Source organism: Ovis canadensis, chromosome 9 (assembly GCF_042477335.2).
Source record: "Ovis canadensis isolate MfBH-ARS-UI-01 breed Bighorn chromosome 9, ARS-UI_OviCan_v2, whole genome shotgun sequence".
Classification (NCBI taxonomy): domain Eukaryota; kingdom Metazoa; phylum Chordata; class Mammalia; order Artiodactyla; family Bovidae; genus Ovis; species Ovis canadensis.
In genome coordinates, this window is record NC_091253.1 from 64,314,276 (window position 1) to 64,326,360 (window position 12,085).

The window sequence follows — 12,085 nt, forward strand, 5'->3', positions numbered from 1 at the left end:
GGACTGCAAGAAGATCCAACCAGTCCATTCTAAAGGAGATCAGCCCTGGGATTTCTTTGGAAGGAATGATGCTAAAGCTGAAACTCCAGTACTTTGGCCACTTCATGTGAAGAGGTGACTCATTTGAAAAGACTCTGATGCTGTGAGGGATTGGGGGCATGAGGAGAAGGGGACGACAGAGAATGAAATGGCTTGATGGCATCACCAACTTGATGGACGTGAGTTAGATTGAACTCCGTGGGTTGGTGATGGTAGGGAGGCCTGGAGTGCTGCAATTCATGGGGTTGCAAAGAGTCGGACATGACTGAGTGACTGAACTGAACTGGACTGAACTGACTGAACTGTGTGATGGGCAGGAAAGACCTCATTGAGGACGCAGTATTTGAATGGGAAAGTTCCAATATATTAAACAGTGATAAAGAGAGTTTTCACAAGATAGAAGAACATATTTAAGGGCTGAAGTGAATAGAAGTCAAAGTCACTCAATCGTGTCCAATTCTTTGTGACCCCATGGACTGAATGTTCCAGGCCAGAATACTGAAGTGGGTAGCCTTTACCTTCTCCAGAGGATCTTCCCAACCCAGGGATCAAGCCCAGGTTTCCCACATTGCAGGTGGATTCTTTCCCAGCTGAGCCACATTTAAGGGCTAGAAGACAAAAAAAGTACTTGAAATGTCTAACAAAAGAAAAGAAGTGCAAGTGTCTGGAGTTTGGTAACAAAATTTCAGTTCAGTTCAGTCACTCTGTCGTGTCTGACTCTTTGCGACCCCATGAACCTCAGCACACCAGGTCTCCCTATCTATCACCAGCTCCCGGAGTTTACCCAAATTCATGTCCATTGAGTCAGTAATGCCATCCAACCTCTGTCAATCCCTTCTCCTCCTGCCCTCAATCTTTCCCAACATCAGGGTCTTTTCAAATGAGTCAGCTCTTTGCATCAGGCGGCCAAATATTGGGAGTTTCAGCTTCAACATCAGTCCTTCCAGTGAACACCCAGGACTGATCTCCTTTAGGATGGATTGGTCGGATCTCCTTGCAGTCCAAGGGACTCTCAAGAGTCTTCTCCAATACCACAGCTCAAAAGCATCAATTTTTCAGTGCTCGGTTTTCCATATAGTCCAACTCTCACATCCATACATGACTACTGGAAAAACCATAGCCTTGACTAGATGGACCTTTGTTGCCAAAGTAATGTCTCTGCTTTTAGTATGCTGTCTAGGTTGGTCATAACTTTCCTTCCAAGGAGTAAGCGTCTTTTAATTTGATGGCTACAATCACCATCTGCAGTGATTTTGGAGCCCCCCCCAAAATAAAATCTGACACTGTTTCCCCATCTATTTCCCATGAAGTGATGGGACCAGATGCCATTATCGTTTTCTGAATGTTGAGCTTTAAGCTAATTTTTTCACTCTCCACTTTCACTTTCATCAAGAAGCTTTTTATTTCCTCTTCACTTTCTGCCATAAGGGTGGTGTCATCTGTATATTGGAGGTGATTGATATTTCTCCCGGCAATCTTGATTCCAGCTTGTGCTTTCTCCAGCCCAGCATTTCTCATAATGTACTCTGTATATAAGTTAAATAAGCAGGGTGACAATATGCAGCCTTGACGTATTCCTTTTCCTATTTGGAACCAGTCTGTTGTTCCATGTCCAGTTCTAACTGTTGCTTCCTGACCTACATACAAGTTTCTCAAGAGGCAGGTCAGGTGGTCTGGTATTCCTATCTCTTTCAGAATTTTCTAGAGTTCGTTGTGGTCCACACAGTCAAAGGCTTTGGCATAGTCAATAAAGCAGAAATAGATGTTTTTCTGGAACTCTGTTGCTTTTTCAGTGATCCAGCAGATGTTGGATCCACACAGGAGTGGCAGAGAGGAGAAACCCCATGTCCAAGCTCAGGAGTGCTTCAGTGAGGTGATATTCCGCATCAAAGGTAAGGAGCAGCAGCTGTGGTTTGCTGGGCAGCTGTGAAGAGATAACCCACATCCAAGGTAAGAGAAACCCAAGTAACATATTAAGAGCTGAGAGGGGACATCAGAGGGTGGGCAGACCGAATGAAACTACAATCACAGACAACTAGACAATCTGATCACACTTACCATAGCCTTGTCTAAGTCAGTGAAATTATGCCATGCCATGTGGGGCCACCCAAGACGGACAGACCATGGTGGTCTGACAGAATGTGGTCCAGTGGAGAAGGGAATGGCAAACCACTTCAGTATTCTTGCCTTGGGAACCCCATGAACAGTATGAAAAGGCAAAAAGATAGGACACTGAAAGATGAACTCCCCAGGTCGGTAGGTGCCCAATATACTACTGGTGACCAAAGGAAGAATAATATTAGTAGACTTCTGAGAAACAGGTCTGAACATCCAGAGCTTTGGAGACTACAATGAGAAGCTCGAATTTCATTTTAAGAGCAATAGGAAGCCAGTTATGGGTTTCTGCACATTGCAGACGTAAAGAATGTTTAAACAATAGATCGGTTGGTTTAGCATCTACTGGAAACATTTCTTAAATTTTAAGGTGCTGGATAGACAGTAGATTATACAGATATTAATAGATAATAGATGACATAAATTTGCATAGATATGAGATTATTTATAAAATATATCATATATATATTTGCATGTAGATAGAAGGGCAATTTTAATTTGCTGCTTAGGTGAGAGGTGAAGCACCCATGGGGATATTTGAGAAGCCACAGATATTAGCTAAAGTACATTCTGGTGAGAATGAATCAGTGAACTAAAGACCTTTAGTTTTGTGTGTAGAATCTGCAGGCAGAGTGAATACACATTTCTCAACCTCCCTGCAAGCTATGTTCAGATTCTCCTCTAGAGGCCTAAAGAATACAAATTTTAACAGTGTGAGATTATCAGCTTCCAATATACTTTCAAATTTTGGACTAGTTCTGATGTTGTTGTAACCTTTGTTGATGTTGTTGTAACCTTTCCTTACAAATGTATGATAATGAAGCATTAAAGTTCAATAATATATCATTGGCATTACTTTATTTATATCTAAGTTCCAGCTTCTCTGAAGCTTGGAATCTCCACGCTTTTTTAAAGATAAAGGGAGAGTTTTTCAAATATTCATTCAAGTTCATTCAATGCACTGGTTGCTTAGAAATAGGAATGTATATATTCTTTTTAAGTTTATTTATTTTTAAATAGAGGATAATTGCTTTACAACATTATGTTGGTTTCTGCCATATATCAACATGAGTCAACCATAGGTATACATATGTCCCTTTCTTCTTGAACTTCCCTCCCACATCCCACCCCATCCCACCCTTCTAGGTTGTCACAGAGCACAGGATTTGAGCTCTCTGCACCATACTGCAAATTTCCACTAGCTATCTAATTTTGCATATGGCAACGTATGTGTTTCAATGCTACTCTCTCAATTTGTCACAATATTCTTTTATTCTCTAAGATTTAGGTAAATTTATGTATGTGGCTGATAACAGGGCAGTGCTAAAACAACTCTGTAATCCTATAGCATTAAATCCATAAAAAAGCAATCCACTTGACACAAGACACAGAAAAGCAAGTATAATTATAATACATGAGTTGTCAAAATTTTGTGGGCTTTTAATCTGAATAGAGTCATTATGAGATTCCTTTTAATACTGGGAATAGTGAAACATTACACAAAAATGATGACTTTAATATTAAAGGAAATACTAAATGTTTTGAAAAAAAAATAAGCTAAACTCTCATCAAATAAATATAAACTAAACTCTCATCTTGCTATTAGCCCCACCATAGAGTCACGGAGCAGATGACTCACAAACTGCAGAACAATTATGCAAAAGAAATTCTCAAAAGAAATTTTTGCAATTATGCAAAAGAAAGTTTGAGGACCGACAATATATTTTCCAACCTGGGGATCCAGCAAAGGGACTGAGAACCCCCAGGAATTTGAAAGTGTCCCCACAAGAGACTGAGCTAGACTTGCCTGTGAGGGTCCAGGAGTCTCTGGCAGAGGCATGGGTTGACAACAGCTGGCTGTGGGGTCAGAGCCACTGAATAAAACAGTATGTGCCTAAGTCTTTTTGAAGGAGGTCACCATTACCACCAATACCCCTACCACAGTTTGGCCTCAGGCCAAACATCAGGGAGGGAACACCATCCAGCCAATCAATAGAAAATGGGATTAAAGATTTGCTGAGCATAGCCCCACCCATTAGAACAAGACCCAATTTCCCCCACAGTCAGTCTCTCCCATAAGGAAGCTTCCATAAGTCTCTTACCCTTATCAACCAGAGAGCCAACAGAATGAAAACCACAATCACAGAAAACTAAACAAACTGATCACATGGATCACAGCCTTGTCTAACTCAATGAAACTCTGAGCTGTGCTGTGTACATCTATCCAAGATGGACACATCCTGGTGGAGAGTTCTGTCAGTATCCTTGCCTTGAGAACCTCATGAACAGTATGAAAAGCCAAAAAGATATGACACTGAAGATGAACTCCCCAGGCCAGTAGATGCCCAAAATGCTACAAGAGATCAGTGGAGAAGTAACTCTAGAAATGAAGAGATAGAGCCAAAGCAAAAACAACACCCAGTTGCAGAGGTGACTGGTAATGGAAGTAAAGTCCAATGCAGTATTTTTTTTATGCAACAATATTACATAACCTCAGATATGCAGATGACACCACCCTTATGGCAGAAAGTGAAGAGGAACTAAGGAGCCTCTTGATGAAAGTGAAAGAGGAGAGTGAAAAAGCTGGCTTTAGCTCAACATTCAGAAAACGAAGATCATGGCATCTGGTCCCATCACTTCATGGGAAATAGATGAGGAAACATTGGAAACAGTGTCAGACTTTATTTTGGGGGGCTCCAAAATCACTGAAGATGGTGATTGTAGCCATGAAATTAAAAGACACTTACTCCTTGGAAGGAAAGTTATGACCAACCTAGATAGCATATTCAAACGCAGAGACATTATTTTATCAACAAAGGTCCATCTAGTCAAGGCTATGGTTTTTCCAGTGGTCATGTATGGATGTGAGAGTTGGACTGTGAAGAAAGCTGACTGCTGAAGAATTGATGCTTTTGAACTGTGTTGTTGGAAAAGACTCTTGAGAGTCCCTTTGACTGCAAGAAGATCCAACCAGTCCGTTCTAAAGGAGATCAATCCTGCATGTTCATTGGAAGGACTGATGCTGAAGCTGAAACTTCAATACTTTGGCCACCTCATGCAAAGAGTTGACTCATTGGAAAAGACCCTGATGCTGGGAGGGATTGGGGGCAGGAGGAGAAGGGAATGGCAGAGGATAAGATGGTTGGAGGGCATCATGACTCAAAGGACATGAGTTTGGGTAAACCCCAAGAGCTGGTGATGGACAGAAAGGCCTGGTGTGCTGCAATTCATGGGGTCGCAAAGAGTCAGACATGACTGAGGGACTGAAATGAACTGATTACATAGGAACCTGGAGTGTTAGGTCCATGAATCATGGTAAATTGGAAATGGTGAAACAGGAGATGGCAAGAGTGAACAGCAACATTTTAGGAATCAGTTAACTAAAATGGACCAGATGTGGTCAATTTAATTCAGATGACCATTATATCTACTACTGTGGGCAAGAATCCCTTAGAAGAAATGGAGTAGCCCTCATAGTCAACAAAAAAGTTCAAATACAGTACTTGGGTGCAATCTCAAAAATGACAGAATGATCTATTTTGGTTTCCAAGGAAAACCATTCAATATCACAGTAATTCAAGTCTATGCCCCAAACACTAATGCCAAAGAAGTTGAAGTTGAATGATACTATGATGACCTACTAGACTTTCTAGAACTAACACCAAAAAAAGATGTCCTTTTTATTATAGGGGACTGGAAGGCAAAAGCAGGAAGACATACCTGGAGTAACAGACAAGTTTGGTGTTGGAGTACAAAATAAAGTAGGGTAACAGAGTTTTGTCAAGAGAAAACACTGGTCATAGCAAACACCCTGTTCCAACAACCCAAGAGACAACTCTACACATGGACATCACCAGGTGGTCAATACCGAAATCAGACTGATTTTATTCTTTGCAGCCAAAGATGGAGAAGCTCTATACAGTCAGCAAAAACAAGACCTGGAGCTGATTGTGGCCCAGATCAAGAACTCCTTATTGCAAAATTCAGACTTAAATTAAAGAAAGCAGGAAAAACCACCAGACCATTCAGGTATGATCCAAATCAAATCCCTTACCATTATACAGAGGAAATGACAAATAGATTTAAGGGATTTATCTGATAGTCAGAGTGCCTGAAGAACTATGGACAGAAGTTCATGACATTATACAGGAGGCAGTGATCAAGACCATACCCAAGAAAAAGAAATGCAAAAAGACAAAATGGCTGTCTGAGAAGGGCTTACAAATAGCTGAGAAAAGAAGAGAAGTGAACAGCAAAGTAGAAAAGGAAAGATATATTCATCTGAATGCAGAATTCCAAAGAGTAGCCAGGAGAGATAAGAAAAATTTTGATCAATGCAAAGAAATAGAGGAAAACAATAGAATGGGAAAGACTAGAGAGCTCTTCAAGAAAATTAGAGATACCAAGGGACCATTTCATCCAAATATGAACACACAAGGACAGAAATGTTATGGACCTAACAGAAGCAGAAGATATTAAGAAGAGGTGGCAATACACAGAAGAGCTATATGGAAAAGATCTTAATGACCCAAATAACCACAATGGTGTGATCACTTACCTAGAGCTAGATATCCTGAAAAGTGAAGTCAAGTTGACCTTAGAAAGCATCACTATGAACAAAGCTAGTAGAGGTGATGGAATTCCAGCTGAGCTATTTCAAATCCTAAAAGATGATGCTATGAAAGTGCTTCACTCAATATGTCAGCAAATTTGGAAAACTCAGCAGTGGCCACAGGATTGAAAAAGGTTAGTTTTCATTCCAATCCCAAAGAAAGGCAATGCCAAAGATTGTTCAAACTACTGCACAATTGCACTCACCCCACAAGCTAGCAAAGAAATGCTCTAAATTCTCCAAGTGAAGCTTCAACAGTAGGTGAACCGAGAACTTCCAGATATTCAAGCAGGATTTGGAAAAGGCAGAGGAACCAGAGATCCAACTGTCAATATCTGTTGGATCATAGAAAAGCAAGAGAGTTCCATGAGAAAAATCTACTTCTGCTTTATTGACTATGCCAAAGCCTTTGATTGTGTAGATCACAACAAACTGTGGAAAATTCTTAAAGAGATGGCAATACCAGACCACCTTACCTTCCTTCTGAGAAACCTGTATGCAGCTCAAGAAGCAACAGTTAGAACTGGACATGGAACAATGGATTGGTTCCAAGTTGGGAAAGGAGTACATCAAGGCTGTGTATTGTCACCCTGCTTATTTAGCATATACACCGAGTACACCATGCAAAGTGCTGGTCTGTATGAAGCACAAGCTGGAATCAGGATTGACAGGAGAAACATCAATAACCTCAAAGATGCAGATGACACCGCCCTTATGGCAGAAAGCAAAAGGGAACTGAAGAGACTGTTGATGAATGTCAAAGAGGAGAGTGAGAAAGCTGGCTTAAAACTCGCCATTCGGAAAACTAAGACCATGGCATCCAGCCTCATCATTCCATGGCAAATAGATGGGGAAACAATGGAAACAGTGACAGATTTCCTTTTTTGGGCTCCAAAATCATTGCAGATAATGGCTGTAGCCATGAAATTAAAGGACGCTTGCTCCTTGGAAGAAAAGCTACGACCAACATAGACAGCATATTGAAAAGCAGAGACATTACTTTGCTGACAAATGTCCATCTAATCAAAGCTGTGGTTTTTCCAGTAGTCATGTACAGATGTGAGAGTTGGACCATAAAGAAAGTTTAGCACCGGAAGAATTGATGCTTTTGAACTATGGTGGTGGAAAAGACTCTTGAGAGTCCCTTGGACTGCAAGGAGATCAACTCAGTCAATCCTAAAGGAAATCGGTCCTGAATACTCATTGGAAGGACTGATGTTGAAGCACCAATACTTTGGCCACCTAATGCGAAGAATTGACTCATTGGAAAAGACCATGATGCTGGGAAAGATTGAAGGCAGGAGGATAAGGGGCTTTAGAGGATGAAATGGTTGGATTGCATCACCAGCTCAATGGACATGATTTTGAGCATGCTTTGGGAATTGATGCTGGACAGGGAATCCTGGTGTGTTGTAGTCTGTGGGGTTGCAGAGTCAGACACAACTGTGACTGAACTGAACTGAAACTCTCGTCAAAATTGATACACACATACACACATGTATAGCCTCTCAGAAAGATAATATGGATAGTGTGTAGTTCCAACTCCTTCAACACCTTTTCTTTATTTGTGACCTTGGACAAAACACTGAAACTTCCTGGCCTTTTGCTGTATTTCTGTTGGATGGGATACTTGTGGTCCCCATCCCTTTTTTGGAGAACAGTTGTCTGTGTCCTTAAAAAATAAAAAGAGAGAGATAGTAATAGCAGATTACCTAGAACAGTTCTTAGCACATTATAAATTCTAAACATATGTTCACTATTTTAATGACTTTTTGCCAAATGGGAACTATCAGTAAATCACTCCTTAATTTTTCCCTTAGTTAAAAAAAAATCACATTAAAATTAAACCAATATAAGCAATAATAGCATTTGTATAATATTATTTAAAAGTCAAAGGACATATAAATATATGGTGGGGGTTTTTTTGAAGCATGGTATATTTACCAAATATAGTTTCCTAAATAGGTTTATATATATATATATATATATATATATATATATATATTGCTGTTTCTGTAGAGCAAATGTGAGGTAAGGAGATAGAAATCTTCTTGGACTTTGTTAGAATTACTCCTACATCTATGTAGTAAGCGATGAATTAAAATAAATTATAATCATTTAGAACTTCATATGAACTCATGACATAGAAAGAACAAGTGAACAATAATTTACTTATAAGAAAGAATCAGAAGTATAGATAGCTTGTCCATTTTTACATTTACTTTTAAAATTTAGAGAAAAGTTCAATTCATTTTCTTCTCATGATGACTTCACAAACTATCAGAATCAGCATAACATTTTCCCCTCTAAGTCCATACAGAGATGCACACTCTATCTCCCAAAGCCTCTTTCTTTCACCTTCTTGATTAAACTGGATAAGGAATTGTGCGAGCCCTTGAAGTGGAAACAAAGGCTGAGACCATCAAAAGAAGATGGAGTTGAATTTTTTAAATGCAGTAATTAGACATGTGAGAGAAAGAAATATGAAAGTTACTACAAATACAAAAACATAGAGAGATTTAAAAGACAGACTTGATTGCTACATGTGTGGGCAAGTTAGGAAATGAGGCTGGGGACTAAAATAGAACCGAGGCCCTAAAACCTTTGCATCCTAGATTAGGGTACTGATATAGTACATAAACAGGGCTTCCAAGGTAACGCTCCTGGTAAAGAATCCACCTGCCAATGCAGGAGATGCAAGAGACTTAGGTTGATCCCTGGGTCAGAAAGATCCCCTGGAATAGGAAATGTCAATCCAGTCCATTATCCTTGCCTGGAAAATTCCATGGGCAGTGGAGCCCGGCAGGCTACAGTCCTGGGGCCTGCAAAGAGTCAGACACGACTGATGCACTTAGAAAGTAAATACTTCAAAGTATAAATTTTTATTTTGTTTGGAATGGAATGTGTTCTAAGGGCTTAGGACAATGCCTAGAACTGCAAAGGTGCTTAAGAGATATATACTGAGCAAACGAGTACTTTGTTCATCTTTCTGTGACCACTTAATTGCCATTTGTCCTTCAGTTTCAAGCTTAACAGGGTCTGAAAGTACAGCTAGACTTGGAAAGTAAAGGAAGTGGAAAGGCAATGTCCTCATGTCCCCAGTAAGCAGCTCATCCCTCCTTTTCTCTGACTCAGGATCCAGTATCTTTCTGTTGGTCCAGAAATTCAAAGTTTTGAAAGCATCCAGAGACAACACTCCTTGTGATGAGCAATAACAGCCATGGGGCATGTGTACAAGTAAAGAGCAGGGAAGGAAGAAAAACGAAGATGGCATTATGACCGTGGCACACAGACTGGTTTGGGAGTCATAGGAGGTTTTCCTTAGAGACACCTGTGCGTAATTGGGGCACATTGGTGGGAAGCTTAAATCCGTCCAAATACATGGGGCAATATGACTGGGAACCTCACAAAATAGTAGAATATAAATGAATGAAATGAAAGCATCACCAGATTCAACTTAACAAAATGTACATACGTTCTGTCATCTCATTTGAAAAGAGAGGAATATGGTGCTTATGAGAATTAAGTAAAAACCTTAGTGCCTGGCACTTAGAGAGCATTCAAACATAGCGATTTTTCAACAAACTTTCATGCTCTTATTAAACATAATGATTCTGCTTAGAAAGAGAGAAATTAGGAGGGAAAGAAGCATGGTTCTAGTCTTTATAGAGCATGAAGTCTGACGAAAGAGGCAGAATTGTGAAGCTGAGAATAACTGCTGGATTTCATTTAGTTCCCAAAAAGAGAGCCTAAAGCACATCACTGGCAGAACAAAAAGGCAAATTTTCCTCTGCCTTTGAAATTTTGGATCTCAGTAGATTTTCTAATGTAACTCATAGTTCCAGACCCCTGGCCCCAACAATTCCTCCTGGCTTGTCCCGACTTGTCCCTTCTTACTGATTCAGGCAGCCTAGATTTTCTCTTATCTGGCCTATACATAGAGGCTTGGAGCCACTTTTCCCATAAAGGACAGAATACAGTTTTCCAGAGGATGAAGAAGCAGCTTACTTAACTTCCATATTGATGAAATCTCTTCAATTCTTTATATCCATGATCCTTGGACAAATTTCACTGATTTTTTTTAATTGGAGTATAATTGCATTACAATATTGTGTTAGTTTCTAATGTACAATGAAGTGAATCAGCTATATGTATACATGTATCTCCTCTCTCTTGAACCTGCCTTCCAATCCCCCAATCCCATCCATCCAGGTCATCACAGAGCACCAAGCTGAGCCCCTTACACTATACAGCAGATTCCCACTAGGTATCTATTTTATACATGACAGCGTATATATATCAATCCCAATTGCCCAGAACTACCATATGACCTAGCAATTCCACTACCAAGCATATATCCTAAGAAAACCATAATACTTAAAGACATGTGCATCCCAGTATTTCACTGCATCACTATTTACAATAGCTAGGACATGGAAGCAACCTAAATGTCTATCGACAGATGGATAGGCAAGATGTTGTACATATACACAATGGAATATTGTTCAGCTATTAAAAGGAATGAAATTAGGTCACCAAATTTCTTCAGACCTGCCTTCAGAAGTAACACAATTTTAGGTAATTCTCAGTGACCTGAAATAATTCATTTTTGTATTCTTTCATTTATATAATCACCTATGTCACACTGGTGGCTCAGAGGGTAAAGCATCTGCCTGCAGTGTGGGAGACCTGGGTTCAATCCCTGAGTCGGGAAGATCCCCTGGAGAAGGAAATGGCAACCTACTCTAGTACTCTTGCCTGGAAAATTCCACTGACAGAGAAACCTGTAGCCTATATAGTCCATGGGGTCACAGAGTCAGACACGACTGAGTGACTTCACTTTCGCTTATATGTCAAACATAGTTCTGGACTCTGTAGGATATGAAGCAGCTCATCCACAAAGAATCACAATGTAGCAATGTCATATATAATCAAGGGCAACCTTAAAGGTTCTCTGGGCACTCATGTCAGAGAGATAACATCATAGCAGGACCCATAAGGAGTCACAGAGAAGGTTACATAAGAACTGGCCCTTAAAGGCTAATTCAAAAAAAACAAGTAAACAAAGCAAGTTCTTCTAGAGGAATGAAGAGCAACTGTATAGACAATGTCATGGGATTAAAAAAAAATAAAGTCAAGCCTTAAGCAGAATTTCTTTTCCTTTATGGGCCAAAAATTCAAGTAGTGCTTTATAAGAACAAAGTGATAGGGCTATGCATTTTAGACAGGCAATTCTGGGATTTAAATGGAGAATAGACACAATTTAAAATATTGGAAGCCATTATTTTCAACTTCTTGAATACAGATCTCCAAACTCTT

At 39.9% G+C, this 12,085-nt stretch overlaps 1 pseudogene; it reads left to right on the forward strand.

The window, feature by feature from the left end:
* The first annotated feature begins 7,387 nt into the window (after positions 1–7,387).
* The window catches only part of LOC138445866 (glutaredoxin-2, mitochondrial pseudogene), a 180,099-nt pseudogene continuing 175,401 nt past the window's right edge, over positions 7,388–12,085 (forward strand).